The 25,560-nt window shown below is 39.6% G+C and overlaps 1 long non-coding RNA gene across 2 annotated transcripts in view; it reads left to right on the top strand.

Moving 5' to 3' along the window:
• Positions 1-25,170, top strand: part of LOC116786115 — a 36,190-nt gene extending 11,020 nt beyond the window's left edge. The window contains exons 1-3 of one of the 2 annotated variants that reach the window (XR_004356829.1): positions 16,667-16,730; positions 23,637-23,703; positions 25,007-25,170. This is a non-coding gene — a long non-coding RNA (uncharacterized LOC116786115). Of the gene's footprint in view, positions 1-16,666; positions 16,731-23,636; positions 23,704-25,006 lie in introns of those variants that run through there. The other variant, XR_004356828.1, reaches the window with a different exon arrangement.
• The last annotated feature ends 390 nt before the right edge of the window (positions 25,171-25,560 follow it).

Genomic DNA, 25,560 nt, shown 5'->3' with positions numbered 1-25,560 from the left:
TTTTGGCTAAAGGTTTCAAAACAAAAATAAAAATCAGACAAAAGACACTTATCCTGTGATAATGGTTCTGTTTCAGTTATGTTTTTTAATTATGCTAGCTGGCTGTGTAAACTTAATTGCATTAGAGGCTACTAATTATCTGATTAGGAAATGCTTGGGTGTAATAGCTTATTTTAATGAATGCATGTGATTTTCAGTTGGTTTAGCCGTTACCTCAAATTGTTAAATTTCATCAGATGCGTTCTCTCTTTTTTCTTAACTTTTAATTTTAAATCTAATATGTGAAACATGAATACATTGCTCACAATCTTGAATGGTTGCATATATTTTGCTGCTTGTGCCTACCTGTGAGTGATCCCATCTCTGTTGTCATCCATTTGTTGTGGTGGGGTTTGGGTGGGTTTTTTTCTTTTTTTGTCTCTTCTTTCCACCTCAGTGCATCCTACTAAATGACATGAGAGATTTTATTTAGAAGCTGAATTGTATTTAAGCTGTCTCAAGAAGGAGACGGTGGGGTATTCTGCATCTCCAAACTATCTAAAAAAAGATGGTGCAGAGTTAGTGTCTTCTAGCTAATGAATTTCAGAGGATCTGATCCTACAGATCATCTGTAGGCCCGGATTGTTTGGCTGAATGTGGGCTGTTACCTCCATCCTAGGGGTCATGGCCAAGTGATACCGTTGGAATGAAAAGGAGAGATGTGAGCCTGACTAATCTCATTGCACCAGCTGCTTATGCTCGCTCTTGGGAATGCAATGAATTATAAATCTGCAAGTAGAGTTGTGGCCAGGAACATTTCTGAACAACTGTCCAAGCTAAAGCAAAGCGTTTGTTCACTTGATTTCAATCGATTTTCAAGGAGTGATGTCTTAAAACATTTCTTGCCCTTTTGAGCGCTTTCTGAATGCCAGGGGGATTTTGGAGTCATTGCAGAAATGATGATAAAGGAGATGAGATGAGATGAAGTGGAAGAAATTTGAGGTGTTTCAAGCTCCCCTATTCATTTAACCTTTCCAAAGTGGCATATGAGCTACCCATATGTTTTTGAAGCTATGGAAAACATAAAAATACTTTGGCATAGATTGAGAATTTTTCTCCATATTTTATTTAAGATAACTTTTACTCTTGATTTTTCAGTGCTGGTAGTGCTGAACAAAATCTGTGCTCACAAAGTGAAATATAATTGCCTCGTGGCAGATTTTTTGCCTCTGATTAGGAGCTGGTTTAAAACCTGATTCATCTTGGTGCTGAGAGAAATGTCTCTGGAGAGATACTGTTATATATGTATTTCAACCTACCCTGGTGTTTGGGTACCTGAGGAGGTCCAACTTCTACATCTGTTTGCAGGAAAACTTCCATTGGAACTTCCCACTTGTGGTTTAATCTTGTTCCCATGCCCAACTCTTGCTCTGAGTTCTGTCTCCCTTTACTTTGCACTTCCCCTTGGATGCATCGGAAGCAAGTTTTGGAATATTACTAAAGAATAGCAGGCAGTCCTGCTCAATAAACGGGTGGAGAGGACACAGATGCTGTTGAACGAGACCTGTGTCATACCCTCTCTCCCCCCTCCCCCAGACTTCCCTTCTCAATAGGAATGCCCAGCACAGCTAGTCTCACTTCCTCATTTTGGGTTTGTTTACTCAAAAATAAACCATTTCATTTGCTTGTCCTCTGTAGTATGTAACTCTCAGGAGTTTGCTGATGACTAAATGAAACCTCAGACCCTTTTCATCTGCTTCAAGAATGAAGTGGAAACCTCTCCCTCTTCACATTACCAGTAGTGCAGAGCATTTAGCTCATTCAGCAGCAGTTAGTAGGAAGATTTTTCTGCGCCCAGTAGTGCTGGGAGCCTTGTGGTGTGTGGGGAGTGGGAGAGGTGTTGTCTTGCTAGGTCTGAGTGAAATGCCGTGGAATCAGTTCACAAGATCTCTGGTTGAACCCTGCCTGGGTTCCTTTGGTTCTGACTTTACAGATGTGATTTTTCTTGGATGTTTTTGATCTTGGAGTCAAACACTCCCTTAAGCTCCTGTCCAGTCTGTCAGCATTGCATTTTATTGAAGCAAATGAATAGACAACAAACATTTAGCACCTTTACCTCCTTTGCCAGGTTCATAGCTGCTTTCAGTGACCTCAAACCTGGCTTGCTAGACAGGTTCCTGGCTCAGGTGGAAGGCAGAAGTTGAAAGAGGGCAGGTGCAGGCGGCATTAGAGATCCAGGCAGCTTCGGTGGGTGCTTCAGAGCTTTGGCCTTGTGGGACAGTCTGGGACCTGAATAAATGATAGCAACTCTCTCTTGTCAGGACCCAGGGGCCTCTGTCATGGATTAGGGGACAACCTAGAGAGTTGTGTAATGGGCTTTGGTCATCAGTTATCAGTCAGCACGCAAATTTGAGATCAGGTACAGAGAAGAGAATTCTGGAACTGCAGGAGGAATATATGAGGACAGGGAACGAGGCATGGCTGTGGTTTTGCCCTTCTTTTAGTGACAGGTAGTGGTAATAAGGGATTTAAAGCTTGCTGGGCAATTTTAAATGAACTGCATATCCTGATGCTTGGGTGAAAGGTGTGCAAGATGTATCTCCCCTTGCTTGTTTAGCCTAGGACAGCAACAGCAGGTCTACAGAGAGGCTGTAGTGGTGAAGAATTATGGCAGAGGTCAGGGTGGTTTTTGCCTTCAGCAGAAGTATCTCCAGGTTCCTGATGAGGTTCCCTGAGCACGCCTGACCCCAGGTCTGAAGAAGGGCTGGTACAGCCCTGCACTCTTTGGAAGGGCAGCAGCATCTGCTCTAGCCTGGCTGTGGGAGACAGTGAGTTGCACAAGCAGGGAAAACTGCAGAGAGAAAAAAACAGAGAAGAAGAAAAAGAGGAGAAAGCCAAAAGGCAAATACAGCTAGAAAGAAGGGGTTAAGGTATCAGCTACTGTTCAGTCTTCTGTCACTCTAAAAAGCTTGTAGAGAGCAATTAGGAGCTGGAAAGAAACCTCTGTCCTGCTGCAGTCTCAGCTTTTGCTGCCAGGTGCTGCAAGTAAAGGCAGGCACTGCCACTTCATATTTAATTGCTGTTTGGTGAATAAGCCTTTGGTTTTTTTCTTTTTCCTTATTGCCACCTCCAGAGTCTGCAAGTGGAAAAGCCAGAAGAAATAGCTTCAGGAACTCTTAACATGACAGCCCTGCAGGTCTGGTGATAAGAATTAATCTCAGGCATATTTCTTTTTCTTCTGCTGTTTTTGGAGAGAGAGGGGAAAAAAGGGGAAAGGTGTATGAAGATACTCTGAGACAGACTCTTCTCCTCTTTTTTTCCTCGAGGGCTGGTGTAGCTATTAGCTGTCTGATGAGAGCAGGGATATAAATGCAGATGGGAAGAATTACAGTGTAGTTATTTCTTTTAGGGGAAAAAGAAAAAAAAAAGAGATAGATCTTAGTAGTTTACTCTTGGATGTTTTTCAAGGGAGTGGTACAATCTATAGTGCCAGACTATGTGGACTCTTTAAAGAGTATTTTTCTAATCAAAACAAAGCTTTCTTCAATGTTTTACCAAGATTGCACAACATAAGCTATAGGCATTTGCTGTGCTGAAGGTAGCCAGCAATCTTTAATTTGCTGTATAGATTTGCATTACTGTGTTGAATATTATTTCCATCTTCAGAGATGCAGTTATGACTGTTCCCCTTCCCAGTATCTGATAGCATTAATACCAAGATTAACTTTCTCTTTTGCTTCTTCACAAAAAAAGAGATTGATGTAATAAAAAGCAAATTAATAGAGGCTGCTAAATGGAAATAGCCAGCTATAAATACCCAAAGCATTTCATGTTAATTATAGTTTTGAGGCCTGCCTTGAAATTTTCTGGTTTTCCCCTCTAAAATATTAAAAATCTGACAGTGATGGGCTGGAAAAAAACCTTAAGAGAACTGCTGCTACTTTTCATTAATTTAATATATGATTTTTTCAGTAGGAGATTTTCCGAGTTTAAAGATTCAAGAACTTAGATTCCTTGGAGCCTGTGATATCTCACCTCCCACATTGATGAGGTGTAGGTGAAAAAACTGTCTAAAAAGTGTTTATAAAAGGGTAGTAACAGCCAGTGCAATGATAGTAGTTTTGGAAGAAACAAATTATTTACAGATGTTAAAAACATGATTAATCATGTGGAAATAGATTGGAAATTTGCATACCATGAAAATCGCAGATCTATTTTGTTCCCAGAGGATATATTTAAGTATAGCTCCATTTCTTTTTGACTTTGTGATGAAAGGCAATGAAAAGGCAAAATGTTTTGTGTTGAAATTGGTATAATACAAGGTTTGTGTACTTCCCTACCGGCTGAAAGTCGAAATGATTCAGAATCCTTCAAGATGGGGTGTGGTTGGCTCAACCAGAAACGCAGTGCAGCAGTGAAGACCCCGAAATTATAATCCGGTGTCTGTAGCTAGTATGCAACTCAGGACAGAAGTTACAGGGGAATTTGACCTTGTTCGTGAGTGCAGGATGATTCCTGGCATCCACCTTCCATAAAATCACCCTGATCATTCTCTGACTTCTCTCAGTGTTGCTGTAGGCTGCAATCGCACTGGACTGGAACTGCTGTCACCCAAGACATCCTGCTGTAATTGCAGCCATCTACCCTTCTGGTGCTGCTGTTGCTTACAGCAGGGAGATTCTTCAGGAGTAGGGTTTCCTTCAAGTTTGATATTAAAGAGCTGCTTGTTATCATCTCATACAATCAAAGTGGTTAGGAATAGAAGGGAGCTTAAAGATCATCTAGTTCCAACCCCCCTGCCATGGGCAGGGATACCTTCCAGTAGATCAAACTGCTTAAACCCCCATCCAGCCCCAACCAATTTGAGTGCTATTGTTGCTGAAGCTGAGACCCTTTAGTTTGAGCTGGCTCCAGACACATGGAAGAGGAGAGATATGTCAGCCTTCTCACTCTGTTTAACTGTTTGGCTTCATGTAGAGATGAATGTTGTCATGTGAGCATAGAAGATTATGTGTTTTCTGTGTGAACTAAACACAACAATTAGGCAGCAGGAGGAGGCTGAGCATCATGACTCTAAATCCTGGATTGTGAGAAAAATTTCCATAACCCTAGATATTTAACACAGCTGGAACTCTATACCACTCTAGTTCTGTTGGCATCGATCCTGATGTGGGAGAGTAGGAGGAGAATCATACCGATTACTGGTCTTTTGTGTCTTGGTCAATGTATATTTCTGCTTCACTGAAATATTTTGATAACTGGGAATCATCTTTTAACTCCCCTTGAGATAAATGCTTCTATTTAGCCTGGGTTTTGTTTTATTGGACAACATACAATGCAATGCTGCACTTTGAAATATCTCGAAGCACAATACAGTAAATAAGGAACAGTTTTGTGCACATATGACAAAATATAAGTCTTTGCTGAAGTTGCAGATGGCATCAGCCTTCTTTTGGTTTATTTTCAAAAGTTTTGCACGTGTACTGTGATGTCAGTGCATGATTTTGTGAATTTGATTTATTTTTTAAAAAATTCTTGTAGAGGTTTAAGTAAAGTTTCTATTTGAGTTAGAAAATCTTTTCTTAGATCTAATTGATTTGTTTCAGAAAACAACCTAAAAAGCCCCAAACCAGAAGAACAACTAAAGTAAAATTCATAGTTGAATTTCCCCTCACTTGAAGGTAGAGTGAAATGATGTTTGTAGTCCTTTCAACAAGATCTCAAACTTGAAAGCTTTCAAGAAAACAGAGCAGTTGTCACGTGAGGCTTGTGTACCTGACCATTAATTTAGCAACACAAAGACAACTTTTAAAAGGTATAAAAAGGAAATAGGACTCTGTGATCTGTTTTCACAGTAGTAAAATAATTGTCAGTGGAGTTCCAAAGGGTTTGGGCTGGCATCAGTGCTGATACTCATTCATATTCATCTATTCATTCTCAATATATTCACAAAAGAAATGGAAAAGGGGCAAACTGTTATTAAGGACATGAATTAGTGCTATCAATAAACATTATTCACAACAGTAAAGATGAAGGCCTACTGAAAAATTATGGAAGGACCCTACGGTCAGTGGCTGGGCAATAGATGAACAGATCAAATGAAACATAGATAAATGTTAAGTGATGCATGGGTGGGAAAAAAAATCTTAGTTTCACATGTTATGTGATGGCTTCTGGACTGGCCAGTAAATCCCTGAGAAGCAGATCTGAGCTTATGATAGAGAGTTCCCTGAACACATCAGCTCAGAAGTCAAAGAGCAGAGCATCACTGGCAGTATTAAAAGTAGAATAGAAAGGAAAATTAAATCATGGTATTGCATGAAGCTGTGGTTTGCATATTGAAAACTCTATGTGGTTCTGCTCCCTTCATCTCAAAAAGGATGTAGTACAACTTGAAGTTTCAGGGAATAGTTAGGGTCTGACAGAGGTGTTGGGGGGAATATGATGGGTAACAACACTGAGTGGTATGGAAAGGGTGACAGAGCTCAGTTAAATACAGTCTCTTTCAGTACAAGAACCTATGGTCCAGGTTCTAAAGAAACAAATATAGTTTTCATGTGAGGTTTAATTATACTCCAGAAGCCTTTGTAACAGGATGTTATGAATACTAAAAATGTCATGGTTTGTGTGACTGGATGAATTCATGCAGGAGACAAATGGTTCCCCAGAGTCCTCGGGAGGTTTCTTGATGGGGGAAGTACTAAATATATGTGATCTGTTCTTACCCTTTTTACCTAGGCATCTGCTTTTGCTAGCTGTCAGTGAGAGGATACTGGCTCAGATGGACCTTTGGCCTGACCCACTGTATTACTTTTATGTTCTGAACAGATGGACTGCATCATGATCTGTCTGATATTTATAAATTCTTACAGACCCAGAAACTGAGGGCAAGAAATAGAATTTTATCAACCTTCTCTTTAAGTTGGAGAGATACCGATTTGATGTATGGACTATTCAGTGGATAATGAATCATCAGAATGGTTACACCCAGAGAGTAGTGCTCTATGTCCAGCTGGAGTTCAGTGACGAGTGCTGTCTCTCAGGGATCCATACTGGGGCCTGTGTTGTTTAGTGTCTTCATCAGTGGCATAGATAATTGGATTGAGCACACCCTCAGCAAGTTTGCAGATTACACCAATCTGTGCGGTGTGTTCACACACCTGAAGGAAGGGATACCATCCAGAAGGACCTTGACAAGCTCAGGAAGTGGACCCGTGAGAATTTCGTGAGGTTCACCAAAGTCAAGTACAAGGTCTTGCACCTGTGCCAGGATATTCCCTGTTATCAATAGAGGCTGTGGGATGAACAGATGGAGAGCAGCCCTGACAAGAAGGACTTGGGGGTGCTGGTGGATGAGAGGCTGAACATGACCTGGCAGTGTGCACTTGCAGCACAGAAAGCCAGTTGAGTCCTGGGCTGCGTCAAAAGCAGTGTGACCAAGGGAGGTGCAGGTGAGGGAAGTCATGGGAGATGATTCTATCCCTCTGCTTCATTCTTGTGAGATCCACCTGGACTGCTACATCCAGCACTGGGGTTCTCAGTACAAGAAAGACATGAACCTGATGGAGGAGATCAGAGAGGAGGATTACCAAAACGATCAGAGGGATGGAGCACCTCTCCTATGCAGACAGGCTGAGAGTTGAGGTTGTTCAGCTTGGAGAAGAGAAGGCTCCAGGAAGACCTTGCAGCAGCCTTCCAGTACTTAAAAGGGCAAGAAAGATGGGGACAAACTTTTTAGTAGGTCTGTTGCAATAAGATATGGGGTAATAGTTGTAACCTAAAAGAAGGTAGATTTACATTAGGTATAAGGAAGTAATTTTGTATTGTGTGTGGTGAATTACTGGAATAGGTTGCCCAAAGAAATTGCAGATGTCCCATCCCTGGAAACATTGAAGGTCAGGCTGGATAGGTCTCTAAATAAACTTATCTGGTTGAATGTCCCTGCTTATTGCAGGAGGGTTGGACTAGATGACCTTTAAATGTCCCTTTCAACCCAAACCATTTAATGAATCTATGAAATAAAGTTTCCATCTTCTTGGTCCCTCTCCTGTCTTCCCTAAAAGATTTTTTAGAGGCTTCTAGAAGAATTTGTACTCTGCTATGTTGACGTAGCTTGTAGATAAACTGGCCAAGAACTCTCATTGACAGCACCACACAGGCTGGAGTGCAAGCCAAGGGGGCACAGCTCAGTGAGGCTCTTCTTGCTCACCTCGGGTACTTCAGGTATTTCTCCAGGACTATTTTCTGCTTGCCATAACGGTCATATTTTGATGATCTCTTTGTGCAGGGGAGCTTGATAAAGCTTATGGCACACTGGAAAGTGAAATCAAGTTAAAGCATGGGTAAAAATCCTGTGGGAAGTCGTTTTGTGGGTGCGCATCTTTATATGCATTTAGGTATTTTATCCATGGGCCTTCAGTCCTAAACATTCCTCCTGTGGTGGAGCAAGATTATCAGGGGATGCAACATCACTAGCAACTGTCATTCTTTAAAATCCATCTATGTTTTGCCCCTGTGTTTTTGGGAAAAAAATCCCATCCACCTCTGACCTTTTGCTTTTGAAAATAATCAATAAGTCACTGTGGTGTTTTAGTCTCTCCCAGAAGGTCGTGTTTAATTGTGTATATCATTTGTATGTAACTGTGATCTTGTTGTCCCTGAGTCTGCAGAAGTCCCTAGAAAGAACTGAATAGATATTTTACACATTGATGTAGAGGAAAAAATGCCCAGGGATACTTCTTATCTCCTCTGGTAGTGATTCTGTAGGAAGCCAGTTGGTAGTGGGGAGGACAAAGGGCAGCCTCATATTTTTAATGAGATTTAACACAAGTGGTAGTGAATTGTTAGATTTTAATTTATATTCCTTTAATTAAAATCTTTAACCTCAGAATCCTGATGTTCATTCGGAGAATCTCATGGGAAAAACTAGAATGAAATTCTGTCTTTGAATTCTTTTTGTTTATGACAAAGCATCTAAAACACCAGAGTCTAGGTAGAATATTTCCTCCCGCGGTCGAGATTGGCTTTATCTGGGTAATAGGTCAAAGTAGAGTCTTCAGGGATAGCTTGAAATGTATTTTAGTTGTGGCATGCACAGCAAAGACCCCCCCTTTATCTGTGTTGCCTCTGCATACTTTGATGCCATTATGACAACCTTTCTATCTGATTTTTTTTCTGTGATTACATAAAAATTCCTCTCCTGGTAAAGTGCACTATAAACTGTAATTGAATTCTGTTCAGTTTAGCACACTCTCACAGGTGGGAGAAGGCTGTAATGGCTTTTTGTATGCAATGTAGTTACTTCTGTTTTCTGAATGCATTCGAAATGTTGGCAGATGTTAAGAGAAAAGAGTAACAGGACCTGCCCACATGTGGATTCCTCTTAGGACACTTGCATATGAATTGTATCCTCAAATATGGTGCCTTCAGAGATGACATTTGAAAAAGTTCATGTACCTTCTATCCATGCCAAACCCCATATATAATTATAAAACAATAAGAAAATCTGTGAGTGCTGCCAGAAACCTGTAACCGTGTGGATCTTTCCTGGTTCAAAAAACACATACACGATGCAGACAATGGCAAATGGCACAAGGTGCAAAAGAAGACAAGTCAAATAATAATCTTTGTTGTTCTGAGCAGACAGCAAACACAAAATTTGCAACCTGGTTAACCTTGAGTGTGCAAGCAAGAGTGTGCAGTGAAGGAAAACTAGCTGGTTTCTATGAAAACATAAGGACATGTTTCTGTCTGGCAGTAAAACCAATGCTTGAGACTTGGCAATAGGTATTCCAGATCTCCCTAGGAGATTGAAATGGCTTTAGTGGCTTCTAGGCAAAGCAGGGCTAGTAAGTGATCATGAAGGAAAGAGAGGACCACACCCTAAAATACTGGCACATGAATCAAAGGCCACAGGCTGCTGGTCACCCCCATGATGCTCAGAGCATCTTGTGGGTCCCTTTATAGGTATTGCTTAAAACTGAGTGCTTTGGGTTTAGATGAATATCTTTTGAGAAGAGCAGTCATGAATGTCAAAAGATTGTTCGAAGAGGCACCCTGCAGACATCAAGAAAGCAGTGAAGAAAGATTCATCTGGGGGAAAAAAGTCTCGGCAGCCACAGTACTGAATCACAGAGTAAGACTGCTGAACTTGCCCTGGCTTCCTTAAAAATTGAGGTGTAGTTGGGCCGCCACACTAACCTCTGGAGAAGTGCAATGTTTGAAGTTTAAGTGGTTACCAAAAAGAAGGTAAATGTTGATTTCTTGCTTAAACTGGCAAACTGAAATTAGTACCTGATATTGTGAACAGCCTTTTAACTCCTGATATAGAGGCAAGATTTTCTCTCATATAAAGGAACAATTTTTCATGGTAAACTTCTTTACAAAAGATAGTCTCATTTTTATTTATGATGTAGAACCAAAACAGGGTTTTTTAGGTAATGTTGATCTTCAGCAATCCTATACTCTGGTCAAGGATCTCATCTGTCGCAATGCCCCTATTCAACTCATCAACAACACACAGGCAGTTCAGAGTGTTCCTGACTTTTTTCTAAATTTCTTGTGTCAGTCTTCATCAATTTGTGCTATTTGTTTATGTTACTTTTTTTAAGCAGAAAAAAAGAAGATGAACCAACAGCAGGAAGCATTTTTCTCTCCTTTGATTCTGAAATTTTCTTTTGATTCTGAAAACACTGCTGCTTAAGCTGCTGGGAGTTTGTTCTGCTTATATTCAGTTGAGTAACAGTCCAGCTGATTCCAGAAACCTCCACAATCTGCAGTGTCTCATTTAATAGTGCAGAATAAACAGTTACTGATTTACATAATTTATGTTTCCCTTGTTTCCAGTGCAGTTTCCTGATTGCGTTTACAAAATCATGCTTTTACTTTCTCACCTTTGAAGTTCTTACCTTGGAAGCTGAGTATATCTGCTTTATTAATTCAGCGTAGGTGACCTTAGGAATGGGCCATGGTCCATAGTGCACTAATTACAGGCAGATAAAACAGTTTCTCATTAATATGAATATGTAATCAGTTTCTTAAGAATAATGTCTGTTGTCTGCAAGGAAACAGGGCAACCTAGTGCAAATTGCTCTGTTTATTTAGAAAAAAAAAAAAAAGAAGGCAGTCTTGGATTGGAAATCAACTAATCAACTGAAGAAGACAAAAAACAGAAAGGGAAATGGATGGGGGAGAGATTACACATCAGGCATTAGTGAGGTTCTGATAATAGCTGAGGCCTCCTCAGTGCAATGCACCTTTTCCGGACCAGTCTTTCCTTTCATTGTTTTTGTTTGTTAAATCGAGGACCTACCTAAAGTTTCTGTGTAATTCCAATCCCTGTATCATGAAACTGGCTTTAAATTGGAACTGAGTAGAGATTTAAAGTAGCATTTTGAATTTTTGCCTCTTAAGTTTTATTTCCCTTCATTTGGCTTCCTGACTTGGGGACTTTATATGCTCTGTGTGGATCCTATAAAACAGCTGATTGATGTGGTCAGGAACTTGATCTTCTGATTTGCTCTGCATCTTACACAGTGCTCCTCAGAGTGATTGCACTCTGGTGTGACTTGCTAAATGTTATTGCCTGTCTCTTTCTGGGAGTCCTATGGGAAATATAGGTTCAAATTTAACCTTTCTGTTTCAAAAACAATGTATTTTTAATTTATTTATATGCCTGAATGAACAAAGTCCCAACGAATTATGGCCTGCTTTTTGAACTTGGAAACCATTTATGTTTTCATTTGGTCTATTAATTCTCCTTAAAATGAGGAGCTGACTGTCCCACTTGGGTACCACTGTGTCCGTGTTTGGGAATTAAAGTCTCCACCGAGAGACAGTTGAAAGTGTGAGTTGAAAAGACAGTTGAAAGTGTGAGTTGACAAAATGTAACTGATACAACCAAGTGGAGTTAATGAGTATGTGTTGAAGATGGTTGAATCTTGATTCTGACAGGACATGAATGGAGTTGAACATAGTGATGACATGGTTTGCCTTTCCAAATCTGCAGTATTAAGGGAGGCTAAATATGCTAAAAGCACTGGGCAGTTGTCTTACAGGTTGCTTATTAAAAGTTGGTCTCAACTATCCATATTTGAATTATTCTGTATTCAGAATGGGCAAGCTTGCAATAGAGAAGACAAATGTTTTGTCTGCAGTCATCTCTATCTTCATTGCCACGCGTTAGAGGCAATCCTCGTAAATCTTAAAGGATGTGAAGGTATTTGCACCCTGTTTAACTTTCTTGGAGTTACTATGGACGTACTCCTGGAAAAACAACTCTGGATAAGACTAAACAAAGTCTTTTGGGCATGTACGGTCCCAGTGCTCCCCAATGAGGTGGTTGGTTGCTTTGAGTTAAGCATACACATTATTCAATAGGACCTAGGTTGGTTTGCATTTTGCAATGTTAAATACTGTACAGTTGCTAATTATGCTTTTATTGTGGAACTTCTCAAACCTGGTTGAATTTGATTCTTGTGAAACACCTCTGTGGGTAGAAAAGTACAGGTGCAAAAAAACATTTGAAATCTATGTTTTCTTCCTACCCAAGGGAGGAAGGCTGGCACAAGGAAGCCTGCAGGGCTTTGCTTAAGACAAAGAAATCTGGTCAACTGTGGCAGATGCAAGTAGGGAAATTTGAATAAAGAGAGGACAGAAAATAAGAGCAAATAAACCATGCACGTTTAGGAAGTACAGTTGCTTTCCTGGTTATTTAACTCCAGCCTCTAAGCACAGGTAGTGTCTCTTTTACTGAATGGTTCCTATGATTGTGAAGTAGCAATTACTTATTGTACTCCAGTCATTAGAGCAGGATGCTGATATAGAGCACTAGAATTAGAATAGAAGAGAATTAGGTGCTTCAGGTGGAGATGAGCAAAACTGTACACTTCTGCCTTCTCTATTGCATCTAAAAAGAGAGATGACACTACCCAGTGAAAAGTCAGACCAGTGTTGCAAGTCCTGGTACCACTTTATTTTGATATGTCTACCTTGGACCATGTTCCATATTACTTCTTGGAAATATTTGAGTTAATTTCTCGTCTTCCCAGATGTATGTGCTCAAACGCTTGTGTGTTGTGCTGCAGAAGAATGTTCATATCTGCAGTTTAATGCAACTAGCTTGTTTCCTTGTTAGCAAATTAGGTAAATTTTTCTCCATTGTCTGTGAAGAGAACTTTAAACTTTGGGAAACACTCTCTGTATTGTTTTTTAGAGAAATCTTTCTTCATTAATTGTGTAGGAAGCTCAGAGGGTCTGAGCTTCTAAATATGCTCTTTTAGGTGTGGAATGCTTGATATTGTTCATAGTGTTTCCCCCTTCCTCTTGGCATAGAATAATCTGTTATTGGGGGCTCCAGGTGAAGAAAGCCACTATAATATACGCAGTGATGAAGTGCCCTTAAATTTTTGCTCAAGTGTTGTCCTGAACAGTCCTGTGCTTCTCCTTGTATTCTGTACATGTTCCTTCCCAAGTCTTATACATTAACACCCTCCAGTACTGTGTTAAGTAACGTATCTAACATCTCTCACTTACAGCTCATCCTTTCCTTGAGAGGAATTTCATGTAGGGGGTTTATTTAGGATATTTTTGTTCTTTTTAAAATAACAGAATGGATGAGGGTTTATAGAAGGATCACACACAGTCTCCAGACAGCTGGATTCCCTTTGTGTGTGGCTTCTCCAAATAAACTAGCAGTCTCAACTCCATTTTGAGGTTCTGTGCTGAAGGTGGTATTTATGGGTAGTGAATCTGCAGGAAAGCAAGGACTTAAAACTTCCAGCCTAGTGAAAGCTTTACTACACTTCATCTGTCTCATTAACCAACACAATACCTGTGCTACAAATACTCCAAATGTAGTATTGCATTTCTTCTCTTAACTGAGGAAATACCTTTCCCTATATCTCTTGTTGATCCCCCTCTTGGGCCGAGTTTGCTTTACTGACTTGCACTTTTCACTGTGAACTTGCCATGGTGCTAATTTCCATTAGCTGTTCTGATGAGCCTGAAAAATTATAGAAAAACCCAACCAACCAACAAAAAAACAACCAGAGAAAAGCTCACACGACCCAAACTTGAGCAGCTGCTACGACAAGGCCCCGAGACTAAAATTGTCCTGACAGAGTGCTTGTGTTCTCTTCAAAGTAAAACCCAAACCTAACCAAGCAATCATACAGCTGTCTCAGCTGTACCTGTACCTCATACCTTGCCATGTGCATGTGTGCTGTCAGCTTAAGGTACATCCGAAGGTCACAGTCTGTCTTTTCTAATGGTCAGTCTTCAGTTTTCTTCAGTGGGAGAATTAAAAAATATATCTGAGCGTGAAGAATGTGTTCAAACTGTCTGTTGTTGGAAGGTCTGTGTCATAACATCGATTTGCTTGGCTCCTAGATTTCCTGGCCCCTGGGAAATTCAGTTGTAAAAATGATATAAAAGAAGCATAAAAATGCTGTGTGTTTTTCTTCTGGTTTTCTGTTTGCTTACATTCAATATGTAAGGAAGGGGAACTGTTTTGATGCCAAATGCATGAAAATACCTAAATTTGTGTCATTGAAGGTTTTTTTTTCACTTGTAAGGTCAGCTTTCTAGGCTAAAACAAAAAATGTTGTAAAAAGTATGTAGATGATTCATAGGAAAAAACCCATTACTGTGAAACATGGATTAGATCCTTTCCCCCAGCTCTTTCTTGCAGAATTACGGACCGTACTTCATGTTCAAGCCTCAGTAAGATCTCCAAAATAAGCTAAGGTTGAAGAAAATTCTGACAGCAGAAATATGATTCATTGGACTCTGATTTTTGTGTATCCTGTGGCTGTATATGGCTTTCGATGTACTTTCAGCTTTGGATTGGTTTCTCCATTCTTACTACCACATATTACAGGATATAAACCTGGATGAGCAGAGTTAAGAAGTAGTATTAGGAATAAAGGTTCTCTGTTTGCTATATATGCGTTGGGTCATGCTAGAAGCTGGAAAATTGGAGTTAGGTGTAAAACTAAAAAAAAAAAAAAATTTAAAAAATCAACTAAGCATAATATTTTACTGTAGAGGATATATGAGTTCCTTTAAAGCTAGTGAAATAGCCTTTGTTGCAACATCTTTAAAGATTTATTTACAAGTGGAAGGCTACAAATAAAGTTGCATAAAAATAAAACTCCCTTCTCCTGCCATGGTTCTCATATATCATACAGATTTTCTTATGTGGGTTCCCATACAACTTTTGTGTCAACATAAATGCTGAAAGTTTACATGATTTTAAAATAAATAACTGGAGAAATTTACGGGGCTAATACATGCACCTCTGGTATAGGAAGTCTGAGTCACCTGTGAGACCTGAGATCAGTGAGACTGAGAGTGCATTCTGAGGAATGTGGCTTGGGAAGAATGTGAACCATATCCAAGTTAACCTTGAGGAGAAGCGATGCATCCAGAAATGACTATACCAATGTGGTGTTAGTGCAGCATCTTTCTGAGCAGGACCAGCTGGCCTCCAATGGGTCATGCTCTCTGGGAAGCTGTTTCCTCTCTCCCTTATCTCCAAGGTGCTGAACAAATTTAAAATACATCTGTGTTTTCTGTTTTACTTTCAATTCTCAGTCTTTGAGTCTTGCATTCTGTGGAAAGTGTTTCCTGCTTCTCTGGGTAGCCCAGAGTAGTTCTAGTGCTCACTGAAGCATCTACCTTTTGATTACTTGGGAGCTTTTATCTCTGCTGCAGAACATATATTAAACCATTTCTTACCCAGAAGAATGGATTGATGGCCAGACAGGGAAACTGTGATAGCCTAAGGTTTGTGTAAACACAGCAGCAATTCCCATTACCACAGCAGCCTAGTGAAAAGTTTTACACAAACATTTCTGCTACCAAGGAAGGAAGCTAGACAGCACTAGCAGGCTTGTCTGCAGTTTGGAGATGCAGGTTTAACTTCACACTCAGTCAGTGTTCTCATGAATGTGAGCAAGTCAACCTGCCTGTGTTTTAATTCTTTTGGTGGTAGTGTGGGAATATGAGCATCAATTCTGCAAGGAAAAGGCTAAAGGCTAAGTATTAGGGTGCTCTAATACTGTGCAATGAATGTGTAAGTACTGCAGGCAGTAATTGGCAATAGTACAAGGCTCTTCTGTTTCTGGAATGAAGAGTACACTGTCTACTTCTCTCTGTGTGTGTCTCTGTGTGTTCAATACATGTGAGGGTAGTATTCTTTATTGAACTGACAGTAATTTCACTTGGTAGGTTGGAGAAAAGGTTACCAGTTGCATATAATTATGAGAAATTAATATTGTTTTGTTATGGTGGACTGTTACACTAGTTAGCAGATTTCCCTGACAAACCAAAAATTAATGTTTTTAGGGCAGTTTGTAGCAATCAAAAGAAGGATTTTTTTCAGTGTCCTGACCAAATGTGAACTCAGACTCCAATTTCAGAAGATACCTATTATAAGTTTTTCACTCAGCTGTTCTCTTTACTTCTTTTTATTTTGGGAACTTTGTATTCCTCAAAGATAGCTTTATATTTGGCATTCTTCCTGAACATACTACGCTGCCACACCGCAAATGTGTCCGCATACTCTATTTTTACATAGAGCTTTTAAGACAGCTGCCACTCTCACTGGTGTTTGCAGTGGAACACAGATGCCCAGGCCCCGTTGTGGTTGATGTAATAATGTGGGCACATCCTGTGACTGCCCTGCCTTTCAGTTATCATCTCAGCAGCTACAGTAACTTGCCTCCATCAACCTACAGGGACTTTGTGTGGTAGGAGGGTGTAATTCTTTGATCTGTGCTGCTTTTTCTTCAGAACCTCTGAATCCTATGCTCTATTAAAACCTCCTTACCTCGAATGTTAAGGCTGTATTCTGTGTTGTGATTTCAAAGTCAGAGATTCACAGAAATTAGGATTGGAAAGAACTGCAGGAATTCCTCTAATCTTTGCACTAATGCAGTGCAGGGCCAGCAAAATCTATTATCCTTCACAACTAAAAAGTATAGGGGAGCTTTATTGGAAAGTATAGACATAGATCTTGAGATCTGTAGTTGCAAACTTTGTCATGCTCCTGTATTCTTAGACCACTGCAGCTACAGCTACAGTATTGTGATGTTATTTGTGGCAGATGATCCTGAAGACCCCTTAGGTCTGGAGATGCCCAAAGCAATCTGTCCTGCTGCTTATTCAGAATACTCGGTGAAACTTAGCTCCTGGGGATATCATAACTGCTGCTGCAACATTGACCTTTGCCAGCAGATACACGAAGCTTATTTTGTGCAATTAAGGCAGGAAGGTGATACATTTTGGGTACCGCTCACTTTTACAGACAGTGATAAATACTTACAGTGGTAACTGTGGAAAGGTATTTAATGCAAGGAGAGAAAACGTCACTATAAATCATTGTGGCTTTGCTGGTTTGAGTTAATCCTGTTCTCTTAGGTCGACTGGGAATCTGGTCTTGTGTGCATGACTGTCGGATGAATGAGAATCACGGTCCTCACAAATAAGGGTTTTTTTTTTCCCAAAGTGTAGATGCAGGGTTTTAATTTTATTAGAGGTCACCTTTTGTTTCAAAACCTTCCGTTTCCAGCAGAACTACTTCAGTATGGGCTTATCTTGGATGCAATGTTTTGTCAATGTTGTGCTTGTAGAGAGGGCTCTGATGATGGAGGTCATACCAGTTCTCTGTGTTTTACCATTCCCCAGATTAATACAGTGTACTCTGCACAGAACATGCAGGGACTGTGTATATCATGCTAATAGACAGTGTTTGCAAAAGTTATAATTCACATAGGCAGTTACAGCAATGAATTAGTGCTTTTGGCATTTGGGAAAGAAAGCCTATTTAAAATCCAGCTGCTTGCCAGCTGTGGCTATTCATAGCAATTATTACACTGGCCAATATTTTCACTCCATCTTTTCATTTAAAAGGTGTAATGAATGATTTTATTGCCATCTTAAAAGTCTATTTATAATCCATTCATCTTGTGATAAACGTGTGTATCTGATTCTCGACCTCTATTTAATACTGTACAAAGCAGTCTTGCTTAGTTTAAAGTTTTCTTAGCACAAATGTGAGACAATCACATTTTTTATCAGCTTGAGTGACCTTAACTGTTTACTCCTGTACTTCCAAAGTACGAGTTTTAACGAGTATTTAATATATAATTGTTGTTAGGATTTTTTTCCTCTGTATTTTAGTCATCGCTACCTTTCACTTCTCTTTGGTAGCAGTATCTAGGTAATGACTGGGAATGCTTGAAGGCTTTGCAATACAGGCAGAATCTTGCAAATTCATTCTCTAAGGCCCCTACTGAAGTTTTTGATGCCTATGTGCATAAAGTAAGGCATCAGATGGCCATATGGTCAAGATGCTGTTGCTTTAAACCTGCTCACTCTTGCAGCTGCCATGGTAGTGACCGCTTGACTTCAGCAATACTACATTTGTCAGCCTGTATTCTGGTCTCTCCTGCTGCAGCACTGTTGTTGTTGTTGCAAGCACAGTGCTTGAATTAGTCCAGAGGTGGTGATGGAAACAGTCTCACAGTCATTGCCGTGCTGCTGGCAAGCCTGGAGCCTAATCAAAGGAGCAGCAGAGGCTTAAATGTCTAAGATGGACGAGGAGGGGGCTTTAGATCTTGACACGTGGTTGGGGCACTGAGCATTAAACTTCCAGGTATTTTATGTCTTATGTTCATGTATTGACTATGATTGCCCTTCCTGACTCCCCTGTCCCAGCTTCACCCTCAGAAATTGGGAAATTTGGCCATGTGACCTTGCTGTTCTATGATCAAATTCTTGATGGACTGTACTTGTATTTTTTCACCCCATACTCTTCCATGCTGGCCCTACTGTCCTCAGATTTTCATAAAAATTGGTGTTCTGTCGAACCCCTCTAGGAAAAACAGTCAAGATACATTCCAAAAAAACCAAGCCAGAGACGTCCCTGTCCTGAGGCCTGGCAACCCTGGTACAAGCCCATAGTCTGTTACTGGGTACCGTATTTCCCGAGCTACTGTGCAGCTCTGTGTGGGCACTGTGAGAAACATGCTGGAGCAGGAGCTCTATTTTTTTTCTGTAGTTCCTCCTTTGGAAGGGCTACCTATATCAGAAGCCCAGCCTCCAAGCCTGGGTGTCTGAAAGGAGGGCTAGAGCAATCCCCCTCCAGGCATGACTGAACTACGGGATTTTGGACGTTGCCCTTGCTCCAACTGAAGGCTGTAGGACCTGACCAGTGGGAGATAATGTCTGAGAACACTAGCTCTGATTTTTAAAAGCTCCTTTTTCATAACTGCCTACCTAAGTAGGAAGAGAATCGCATGCATACACAAGCAGTAATTGAAGGGACAATGGAAAAATGAAGCTAAACAGTTTATGACAGGGAAGGTTTGAGGTATAGGAAATAGATTTTAATCAGAAAGCCAAAAACATATCTGTGTAGGGGCACACATTTCTGAGGTCAGTGGGTAAGACTGAAAGCTGATCTGACAACTTTAGCATTTGTATGCATTAAAAGATCTAGAAAAAAAAAAAAGGATATATCCATTTTTGCTTTCTTTACTCCCCGATTTCTTCAACAGACCATTCATTATATGAATGTGAAGCACAAAGGACATCTTCTGAGGCACCAAAATTCAAAGAATATTGCTCTAACTTGCTGCTTAATATTTTTCTTTGTCTGGAAACTATTCTACTGCCAAGGAAAAGTACCAATCCAGGAATATCAAGTCTTAAGAAATGAGGAACATATATGCCTATGTCTCGGCAGTCTTGATGACTTCATTTCCCTGAGGAACGTAAGGACAAGCAGTATATCAGCACTGACCCTCAAATCACCTCACTTTCCTGTGAAACTCCTGATAGGACCTGGACTTTCTAATCCAACTCTTTGCATATCTAACTCCCACCATATTGATCTTACCTTTAGCTTCTTTCTTCCCTTGCTTGCTGGATGTCACATTTACTGTTGTGATATATTTGGTAGAGTAAGTTTCAAGCTTTCCAAAATGTTGTCATAACTGTGCTCAATAGATTTATTTTACCTATTACTAGATAGGAAGAGGAGAAATAGCCTGCTGAAGGTAACTTTAGGGATAAAAAACTGAGAAAGTAAAACAGAACTAATTGCATATGACTTAGCAAAGAACTAATGCATTGGAAAAAGAGGTGCAAATGCTTGTGTGCGTGAATACTACTAACACAAATTACAGATGCTTGAGTTCCTACAGGGTTGAAGTCATTAACTACATGGAGAGTTACTTGCACAGTTACTTATCACTCCTTCTAGAGTTCTTTTTCAGTCCTTCTATGTCCTTGATGAGTTTAGACTCCATCCTGTAAAGGCTTATGTACCCACTTCATTGTGGTAATAAGTGTGGGAGTTGCTTGCTTTCAGCTGAGCATGCACACTAATCTGCAGAGCATCAAGAGTAGTGGGATATACACCTACTGTGCATTCTAGAGTTGGTTAAAATGCAGAAATAAACATTGATTAGTATGCCATTCAATAATTTTTCATTCTCCTTATACTGTCTTTCAAAAATATACACATTACCCTCTGTTCAAAATTGGTTCCCAATATGAATGCTATTTGTTTTCTTGAACTGAGATTGTCTAGCCTCATTTAACATCCTTTTCGAAAAACTTGATGTAAGCTTTTATTTATTAATTTTTCTGTATTTTCTAAAGAGTTTCAAAGCTGTTACCTGATTTTATGGATTTCCAATTTAGGGACACTTACAGGGCTTGATTTTTGCAGAAAATCTGGGTCTTGAGGACTAGTTAACATGGCTAAAATTCCAAATCCTCCAGACAACTAAATACTTTAATGCAGATTTCATCTCTCTGTGACATTTTTGTCCCAAGATCCTGTCCAGTACTTAGAAATTTGATCATAGGATCTAGGAATAATATAGTTTGGATGGACCTTTGCACCTTGGAAAGTTTTGCCAGCAATTGTTGTAAAATTACTCTAAGAGTTAGGAATATGTTTTTACTCTCTGATATGTAAAACAGACCATGAAATTAATATTCAGACACAGTAGAGTAGTTCTTTTCATTACTTAAATGGGCTTAATTGGAGTTACAGCAAATTTAGAAGGCATAGTAGCAGCACTATATAAATTAGGTATGCGTTCCTATGAATAATACAGCCATTATCCAATTCCCCTTCTTCCTAATTTCATTCTCCTCCTTAAAAGAAGTTAAAGTTTTTGTCACCTACTTAATACAAATTATATTTTTCTCTTAGGAAAGAAATAATAGAAGAATAAATGGTGCCAAACTATAAGACAACAGGAAAGTCACTAAGAACAGCAGTGAAAGCTTTTTTGTCTTTTGTGGTAAAATGTGCCTTGAATTTGACTGTGGTTTCAGCATGACAAGGAACTGTAATGTACTATGACCTGCTACATTTAGCAGACAATAGCAAAATTTGGAGTCAGCAATAAAACCTTTTTGTTGATCTTTCTGTCCATGCTTGCATCTGCTTTGTGATTGAACAAGATACATCCGAATATACCTCTTATATGCATCCATTGGATAAATACTTTCTGAAGCAGTGACACAGCTCCCATAACACTACATATACTAAAGTATTCCTCTCTGTCTGTCAGTGGTGTATACATGGTGGGTTGATCTCTGTTAGTCATCATCATGGCTGGGCTTCGCGAACGAAGATTTGAGAAGGCACTATCCACATTTGCTGCAGGCGCGCTGGTGGCTTATGAGGCCAATACGTGATAGACATATCCGATTGCAAAAGGCGCAGCAGAAAGACTCCTTAGATGGTGTATTTTGCAAGATACGGTTCTTTCTGCGTTGCCTTTTTTCCTCGAGAGTGATCCTGCGTGAGTTCTCAAAGGAGACAGCTGCGTTATAGATGGTGTGTCTCCAGGCCTCCCGATTGGAGGCCAGAGTAGACCAGTTATGGTGATCAATATGGCCAAGGCTGAGATGTTGTTTCAGGGAGTCCTTGAATCTTTTCTTCGGGGCTCCTCTCATGCGGCAGCCAGTGGCAAGTTCACCATAGAGCAGGATCTTAGGGAGGCGGTGGTCCTTCATCCTTGAGACGTGCCCTGCCCATCGCAGCTGCGTTCTCAGTAACATGGCCTCAATACTAGTGACAGCTGCTTGGTCTAGTACAGATGTATTGGTCACAAAATCTGACCAGTGGATGTTAAGGATTGTACGGAGGCAGCGCTGATGGAAGCGTTCTAGGAGACGCAGGTGGTGGCGGTAGATGACCCATGATTCGGAGCCGTATAGGAGAGTAGACAAGACTATGGCTTTGTAAACACTGATCTTGGTGCTTTTCTTTAAGTGTTTATTACGCCATACTCTCTTGTGGAGTTTTCCGAAAGCATTATATGCCTTAGCTAACCTGTCTCTGTTAGTAACTTTGAGAGAAAGGGGTTATACCCTTAAGGTCAGCTAAAATTTTTGCAGTTGGATGCAAGTGAAGTGATTTCATAAGTTTTGCTCTATTAGCAACAGCAGATGGGAAACCCAGGCAGCAGTCTAGGTGATGGGGTGACTTTCAGGTGGATATACCTCTGAACTAAACAGTGGCATACTTCTAGCAGCTGTTTGCTTAGGTTGTGTTTTAAATAGATGATCCCTGAGCGGAGTGGTACTTATTTTTCATGAAAAAAGCCCCTATTTTTCAGACTTTAGAAGGCCCATCAAAATGTTCCATTTCCTCTTAGCCTTCGCCAAAAGACTGAAACAATTCTATTAAAATAGGAATTTTCTCTTAAACTTTCATTATTTAAAAAATTCTTTTTGAAAAAGAGGTGTCTGGAGCAACAAGGCAATATAACTTTTAAGCTGTCTTTACTCTTTTATCCAGCTTCTCAAGAAGCAGGGGAAGATTTTTAGGACCCAAATGAGAATTAGGTTTGCAAAGCCTCTCAGCTTTCACTGGAACTTGAATGTTTCTGTCTTTGAACCTTTTAAATATCCTCTCATAACAAAGGTGCTGAGTAAGCATGTTCTTTCACCTTGATTGAGGACCAGATTTTAGGGTCAGAGTTATTTTTTAATGCCTGTTTTAGTATTTTTGGTACTTTCCACTCTCACAGTTATTCAGAAGTGTGCATGAAATGGAAATGTCTTTGAATATTTATCTTGCTTCCCTTTCTATTACTTGCCATGCTTTTTATAGGCTTAATTTTTCTTCAGTATTTATGATACATTCTGTCTAACTTCAATTCTGAGCAGCAGTTGTAACTGAGACTTAATGAAGTTTTTTGATGGTGAATATAGATGCATTCAAATAAAACCTTTTATTATAACATTCCCAAACTAACCAGTGGTATTAATTGTGCTGTTAGCGATTCAAACAGCAAACTGAATTTTTAGTTTGTATAGCCTTACAATAAGACCAACGTAAATAGAAAAGAAATTAATAAATTACCTGAAGTATCACCTCATGGCTTCTTTAGCAACAACTTTGTTTTCTTTCCTATATGCAATTGAACTTGTTTATACATATTCTTTCCTGTATACACTTGAAATTGTTCACAAATATTTTAATGAATATTTCTAAGCATTTCCTTGACCATAGAGTTTTTCTAAGCAGTTGATTGTAAGTAATTGGCAATCAAAATGCAAGCTGTGCTGATTCATTTTTATTAGACACATCACTTATAGCAAGGTATTGTTTGTCTCCCCAGATGGAGGTTCCAGTTCAGGAAAATATTAAAACAGAGATTTCAAAGGGACTTCATAAACTGCTTGAAGGTAAGTATGTTCCTCAGCACTTTACTGAGTCCAGAGGATAATGAGAGTAGTTCTTTAAAGCAAATTTCTGCTAGTTGTGTTTATGAGTTTACCATACACCTTCTGTCTATGTTCTCCGATGTTAAATTAAAACTTGCTGCTTCCATAATGCCCTTGCCAGGAAATTCACTTGCCAAAAGTATCCATAGAGAGGGAGCAGAAAATGAATATTAATGCAACCACAGCAAATGCTGGTTTTATTTGAGTGAATAGTCAGGGTAGTAGAAGGTGCAATTCCAGTTCTAGTTACAGTCTAAACAATGTATGTCATCCATGAAACTACAGGATTTAAAATGAAGGCCTTTAGGCCTTTTTATGTATGTTATCTAGCTACTCGAATATGGACAGCATTTGATAACTCTTTGGTTTTTTCTCCCCTATTTATAGTCATACAAGACAAGTAGATGTTTATACTTTCAGGTTTTTCTCCTTCCCATCATAACAAGAAATTTTAAAAAGCAATAGGATTTAAAAAGCAATTATACACACACATATTGACAGATATGACCATCTTCCTTCCATGCTGACTGGTTTTGTCATGTAATTTAAGGAATGTAATCCACAGCTCTGACAATGACATTTATCATGTAACCTTGAAAGACAGTTTGTCATACAGAGGGGCTCAGACCTCATTAAAATCTCATTCCCAGCCAGCATCTGGTGATGGAGGACTTGGTACAGGTACAGAAAGTTCATTGTAGGGTCAGAGCTAGAGGATGGGGATGAAATTTCTTCTGACATCTGCTGGGGGATAGACCTTCTGTGTAGGGTGTTGTCAAAAGACAAGGGCATGTGGTAGACCTTTTTGATTGGACAGCAGAGGGTAGGATCTGCTGCTTTTAGATTTCTAGCCAGTGGATTGGCAGTTCAAGCTACCATCTCCAACTGAACGTGACAGTGACTTACTTCACTCCTATAAAGCAACTTCATTTAGAATATTTCTAAAATTGCTCTTATTTCAAGGATTGCACATGCACACATTGTTTCAGTGAGCTTTAATATAATTGATATAATGTATTTAACTATATTAGTAAATCTAGTTTTATTTTTAACTGTGTTCAGAGTTATCACCTGACAGCTAATTTTTTGCTACAGAATGTCTGGTTATTATGTGTATAGTGTGTGAAAGATACATATTTTCATAATAGCTGGAGACATAGTTACAGTAGTTTGCAGTTTCTCTTGAAATTCTGATCAACAAACTGTTCTTAATTTAGATGAAGCAAGCATATCAAACACAAATATTAACCATTATATCTTTAAGTGATATTTTAATGTAATAACAAGAGATTTGGAAATAAATCACCAAAGCTATAAAACTCATATAGGCATGTCCCATGCTGATCGTAACACAACTTGTTTACTAAGGAAGAGGAAGTCTTGCTTACATGGCAGAAAGCCAGGGGAAAAGAGTTTCTCTTTGTCATTTACCAGGTATGTCCATGTGGACTTTATAAGCACAAACACATTAAGTATATCAAAATAATAAGTTTGCTTTCCAGTCAATGGTACCTGGTAGGAGTACAAGGGTGGATTTTGATTCATCATATAAAAAACTTCAGACATATGTTCTTCAGTGCAAAGCATTGTGATTAGGTACACAATTGGTGTCATTGGCAAAGAATAGCTAAATACAGATGGATGTGAATCAGTACAAGGACTTTATAACTCATTCTCTGCAAGAACATGAAGAAGGAGGAAAAACCAGTGAGAGTGCCAGTAGTTTGCTGCTAGGAGAAGACTGGGAGGCAGTGGTCTGGGCTCTCAGCTCTGCTACTGATCTGCTGCACATAGTTAGACACATCATTTTCTCTTTCA

The sequence above is a fragment of the Chiroxiphia lanceolata genome, chromosome 4, assembly GCF_009829145.1.
Source record: "Chiroxiphia lanceolata isolate bChiLan1 chromosome 4, bChiLan1.pri, whole genome shotgun sequence".
In the NCBI taxonomy this organism is placed as follows: Eukaryota; Metazoa; Chordata; class Aves; order Passeriformes; family Pipridae; genus Chiroxiphia; species Chiroxiphia lanceolata.
This window is presented reverse-complemented; position numbering and strand designations above follow the sequence as displayed.